This window comes from Salvelinus sp. IW2-2015, unplaced genomic scaffold (assembly GCF_002910315.2).
Source record: "Salvelinus sp. IW2-2015 unplaced genomic scaffold, ASM291031v2 Un_scaffold4901, whole genome shotgun sequence".
Lineage (NCBI taxonomy): Eukaryota > Metazoa > Chordata > Actinopteri > Salmoniformes > Salmonidae > Salvelinus > Salvelinus sp. IW2-2015.
This window is the reverse complement of record NW_019946170.1, coordinates 46,576-52,454: the sequence shown is the minus strand read 5'-3', so window position 1 is coordinate 52,454 and position 5,879 is coordinate 46,576. Positions and strand designations below refer to the sequence as shown.

The 5,879-nt window shown below is 44.2% G+C and overlaps 2 long non-coding RNA genes across 2 annotated transcripts in view; one reads left to right on the top strand and one right to left on the bottom strand.

Moving 5' to 3' along the window:
• Positions 1-2,373, bottom strand: part of LOC139026485 (uncharacterized) — a 2,567-nt gene extending 194 nt beyond the window's left edge. Inside the window, exon 1 of the long non-coding RNA XR_011478281.1 lies at positions 2,335-2,373. This is a non-coding gene — a long non-coding RNA (uncharacterized lncRNA). The remainder of the gene's footprint in view (positions 1-2,334) is intronic.
• LOC139026484 (uncharacterized) overlaps positions 1-4,154 on the top strand; it is a 4,261-nt gene extending 107 nt beyond the window's left edge. Inside the window, exons 2-3 of the long non-coding RNA XR_011478280.1 lie at positions 2,299-2,475; positions 2,506-4,154. This is a non-coding gene — a long non-coding RNA (uncharacterized lncRNA). The remainder of the gene's footprint in view (positions 1-2,298; positions 2,476-2,505) is intronic.
• The last annotated feature ends 1,725 nt before the right edge of the window (positions 4,155-5,879 follow it).

The window sequence follows — 5,879 nt, the reverse complement described above, 5'->3', positions numbered from 1 at the left end:
ACAAACGTATTTAGTCAGCCACCAATTGTGCAAGTTCTCCCACTTAAAAAGAGGAGAGAGCCTGTAATTTTCATCATAGGTACACTTCAACTATGACAAAACAAAATTAGAAACAAAAATCCAGAAAATCACATTGTAGGATTTTTTATTAATTAATTAGCAAATTATGGTGGAAAATAAGTATTTGGTCACCTACAAACAAGCAAGATTTCGGCTCTCACAGACCTGTAACTTCTTCTTTAAGAGGCTCCTCTGCCTCCACTCGTTCCTGTATTAATGGCACCTGTTTGAACTTGTTATCAGTATAAAGACACCTGTCCACAACCGCAAACAGTCACACTCCAAACTCCACTATGGCCAAGACCAAAGAGCTGTCAAAGGACACCAGAAACAAAATTGTAGACCTGCACCAGGCTGGGAAGACTGAATCTGCAATAGGTAAGCAGCTTGTTTTGAAGAAATCAACTGTGGGAACAATTATTAGGAAATGGAAGACATACAAGACCACTGATAATCTCCCTCGACTGGGGCTCCACGCAAGATCTCACCCCGTGGGTCAAAATGATCACAAGAACGGTGAGCAGAAATCCCAGAACCACACGGGGGGACCTAGTGAATGACCTGCAGAGAGCTGGGACCAAAGTAACAAAGCCTACCATCAGTAACACACTACGCCGCCAGGGACTCAAATCCTGCAGTGCAAGACGTGTCCCCCTGCTTAAGCCAGTACATGTCCAGGCCCGTCTGAAGTTTGCTAGAAAGCATTTGGATGATCCAGAAGAAGATTGGGAGAATGTCATATGGTCAGATGAAACCAAAATAGAACTTTTTGGTAAAAACTCAACTCGTCGTGTTTGGAGGACAAAGAATGCTGAGTTGCATCCAAAGAACACCATACCTACTGTGAAGCATGGGGTGGAAACATCATGCTTTGGGGCTGTTTTTCTGCAAAGGGACCAGGACGACTGATCCGTGTAAAGGAAAGAATGAATGGGGCCATGTATCGTGAGATTTTGAGTGAAAACCTCCTTCCATCAGCAAGGGCATTGAAGATGAAACGTGGCTGGGTCTTTCAGCAAGACAATGATCCCAAACACACCGCCCGGGCAACGAAGGAGTGGCTTCGTAAGAAGCATTTCAAGGTCCTGGAGTGGCCTAGCCAGTCTCCAGACTCAACCCATAGAAAATCTTTTGGAGGGAGTTGAAAGTCCGTGTTGCCCAGCAACAGCCCCAAACATCACTGCTCTAGAGGAGATCTGCATGGAGGAATGGGCCAAAATACCAGCAACAGTTTGTGAAAACTTGTGAAGACTTACAGAAAACGTTGACCTCTGTCATTGCCAACAAAGGGTATATAACAAAGTATTGAGAAACTTTTGTTATTGACCAAATACTTATTTTCCACCATAATTTGCAAATAAATTCATAAAAAATCCTACAATGTGATTTTCTGGATTTTTTTCTTCTCATTTTGTCTGTCATAGTTGAAGTGTACCTATGATGAAAATTACAGGCCTCTCTCATCTTTAAGTGGGAAACTTGCACAATTGGTGGCTGACTAAATACGTTTTTGCCCCACTGTGTAACAATGGCATGACGTGACATAGGTGCAACCCATGAATTGACTGTACAGGGCCTTTAAAACTTAAGTTTGATCATACACTGTTCTGTTATTTACTGTGTGTGTGTGTGTGTGTGTGTTGTTAGGTTTGACGTGGCCAGCATGATGTCGGTGACGTTAAGTTGTGACCATCGCGTGTGGACGGAGCAGTCGGAGCTCAGTGGCTCGCAGAGTTCAGGAAGTTCCTGGAGAAGCCTGTCACCATGCTGCTCTGATTTGGATAACACCCTCACCAGGCCACACTGGTTGGCTGAGCCGTCGCCAAGCTGATTGGTGGAAACCGTTCATCATGTTTCTGGGATTGGCTGGCCCACCACAAGGACACTCCCCCTTAAAGGGTGAGGCAGGACTCACTCCCCTCAGAATATCAGACATCTTTCCCTCTTCCTCTGTCTCTCCCCCTCCATAACTGTATTTATTGACATAGTTACAGTTTAGCCCAGAGGCTGTGATGTCACTACAACATGTTCTTTATAAAGGTAACTGTTACAGTTGGGAGAAGATTGTGTTTAAAGTAAAAAAGATGAGATTGGAGCTAAGAGTACGTTAGCAGGAGAGAGAGACCTGAAGACACACACAGACAAACACACACTAGCCCCTCTGATCAGCCTGCTATGTAGAACCAGAATAGAAACACACTAGCCCACCCCTCTGATCAGCCTGCTATGTAGAACCAGAATAGAAAACACACTAGCCCAGCCCCTCTGATCAGCCTGCTATGTAGAACCAGAATAGACACACACTAGCCCAGTTGTTTATGTAAATACATTGACAGGAGGTCCACAGCTCTGCTGGTTGTCTTCTCTCCATGGTAGGTAATTGAACGATTTGATGAATGTCACTGATTGGCCAGAGTTCAGTCACCTTTAGCAGGTCTGAATCAGTCCCTGATTACAGAGGAAAGATGACAACTAGTCGTGCTGCTGACCTCCTGGTATGGAGCTGAGAACAGCTGATCTACCTTATAGTGCTCTATGATCAGCTGATCTACCTTATGATGCTCTATGATCAGCTGATCTACCTTATGATGCTCTATGATCAGCTGATCTACCTTATGATGCTCTATGATCAGCTGATCTATCTTTTGATGCTCTATGATCAGCTGATCTATCTTTTGATGCTCTATGATCAGCTGATCTATCTTTTGATGCTCTATGATAGGGGTCTCCAACAGGTCCATCTACCAGTAGCTACCAGATCACCTATGAGTAGCTCGCCAAACAATTCTGAAAGTACATGCAATTTTCAGTATCAGACACAGTAAGCTCCCAACTACTATCTAAACAACACAACGTTGACATTATCCCACCCCTGGTTAGCGACTATTGGCTTCAAAAGTCAAACCTATAGCAATATCTGCCAATTAGTTTGCAGCAATATTGCCTCTGTGTGGTGTGCATGTTTTTCTYTCACTCAGTGTGTAGCCAGTTGATATGATAACCGTCTTGTGGTTTTACAGAAATACTTTCGCCAAAACCTTCTCAATTAAATGTTAACTGCAAAGTAGGCTTACCTGGCAGAAGCATATCATGAGTAAGTACGTAATTTGCATCTGTTATTTGTTAACTCTGCCATGAACTGAGCAGCAGTCCAGAACCATCACTAGATCAGCACATTATCCTCACCCGTCCCACAGATTCACAAATTAAAGGGCCAGATGACAATTAAAGGGGAATTACACACCCAAAAAGTCTAAATTTGTTATTTTTTCTTCCAGACGCCCCATAAAATGCGCTTGTGTGATTTAGGCATTGACATGGACTCAGAACATCCATTATGAACCTCCACTGTGGGGCTCTATAGGTCTTCTGATGTGATTTAAGCAATGACTCAGAACATCCATTTGAACACTAATGTGTCCGATGTGATTTACATCTGATATGAACCATATTGTAACCATCATTTAGGAGAGAAAAAAAAGATTTTATAGCCCCCTTAGAGTTGTTTATGAATGAACTGTTATTTGACCAGGTATATTGACAGAAAATACAGTTCACTACTTTCTGAGTAGCAGGAAGAGGAGAATGTGCCTATTTGAAAGCTAGAAAGAAATGAGTAGCTGAAGACATTTCTAGCTCTTTATGCTAGAAAAGGTTGGAGACCCACTGCTCTATGATCAGCTAATCTAGGATGGGTGGAGTCTTCATTTACAGAGTGGGAGGGGCTTTATTATGACATCACCCCCGACTTATCATCGGCCAATCCCCTTCTTCCCCTGGACATGTTATTATTTTCTAACCTGTTAACAAACATTCTAACAGGAAACGTTGTGTATTTACATGACATTCATCTGAAAACAAGTGAAACGCACAAAGAAGTGAAGCTGGATGTACTTGCCATGGAATTATTGCTGAATAATTGGTCAAAATGAGCTACTAGGTGCTGTTGTGGAGAGTCCTATATTAATATAATATAATATATATATATATATTAAGCTCTGTTATATGTAATATATATATTATACACTGAACAAAAATATAAATGTGTTGATCCCATGTTTCATGAGCTGAAATAAAAGATCCCAGAGATTTTCCATAGCACAAAAAGCTTATTCTCTAAAATGTTGTCCACACACTTGTTTACGTCCCTGTTAGTGAGCATTTTTCCTTGGCCAAGATAATCCATCCCACCTGACAGGTGTGGCATATCAAGAACTGATTAAACAGCATGATCATTACACAGGTGCACCTTGTGTGGGGACAATAAAAGGGCACTCTAAAATGGGCAGTTTTGCCACACAACACAATGCCACAGATGTCTCAAGTTTTGAGGGAGCATGCATTGGCATGCTGACTGCAGGAAATGTCCACCAGAGCTGTTGCCATAGAATTGAATGTTCATTTCTCTACCATAAGCGTTCTCCAACGTAATTTTTGAGAATTTGGCAGTACTTCAAACCAACCTCAACCGCAGACACGTGTATGGCGTCGTGTGGGCAAGCGGTTGTGAACAGAGTGCCCCAATGGTGGTTTATATTTGGCAGGCATAAGCTACGGACACACGAACACAATTGCATTTTATCAGATGGCAATTTGAAACAGCACAGAGATATCGTGAGGAGATCCTGAGGCCCGTTGTCGTGCCATTTATCCTCCGCCATCACCTCATGTTTCAGCAGGCCCCCATGTCGTAAGGATCTATACACAACTTCATGGAATATGAAAATGTCCCATATCTTCATGGCTCTATACTCACCAGACATGTCACCCATTGAGCATGTTTGGGATGCTCTGGATGCATGTGTACGACACCGTTTCCATTCCGCCATATCCAGCAACTTCGCACAGCCATTGAAGAGGAGAGGAACAACATTCCACAGGCCACAACAACAGCCTGATCAACTCTATACGAAGGAGATGTGTCGCGCTGATGAAAGCCAAATGGTGGTCAACCAGATAATTGTTCTGTCAGACCTCGGGCCTCGACCGTTAACCACAGGTCCGTCAGACTGGGCTCTGACCGTGTAACACAGAGGTTCTGTCAGAGCCTGGGCTCGACCGTAAGACCGGCCCAGTGGTTCCTGTCAGACTCTGGGCCTTCTGACCGTTAACCACAGGTTCTGTCCGGACCTGGGCCCTGACCGTATCAACAGGTACTGTTCGGACCTGCCCACTGGGGCACTGCGGGTGGCCAGGGGATGGTCTGGTTAATATAGCACTGTGCCAGGATGGCTGGTTAATATAGCACTGGTGTCATGCCAGGAGGATGGTCTGTTAATATAGCACTGTCAGGGATGGTCGGTTAATAATAGGCACTGGTCATGCCAGGGGATGTCCGTGTTAATATAGCACTCAGTGCCAGGGGATGTCTGGTTAATATAGCACTGTGCCAAGCCGAGGGGATGGTCCTGGTTATATAGCACTGTGGAGGGAATGGTCTGGTTAATAAGCATTGTGCCAATGCAGGGGATGGTCTGGTAATATAGCACTGTGCCATGGCCAGGGATGGTCTGTTTAATATAGCATGTGCCATGCCAGGGGATGGTCCGGTTAATATAGCATTTGTGCCAATGCCAGGGGATGTCTGTTCAATATATAGCATGTGCCATGCCAGGGGATGGTCTGGTTTAATATATGCACTGTGCCATGCCAGGGGAATGTTCTGGTTAATATAGCACGTGTGGCCATCCAGGGGATGGTCTGGTTAATATAGCATTGTGCATGCCAGGGGAGGGTCCGGTTAAATATACGCACTGTGCCAAGCCAGGGGATGGCTGTTTAATAATAGCACTGTGCCCATGCCAGGGGATGGTCTGGTT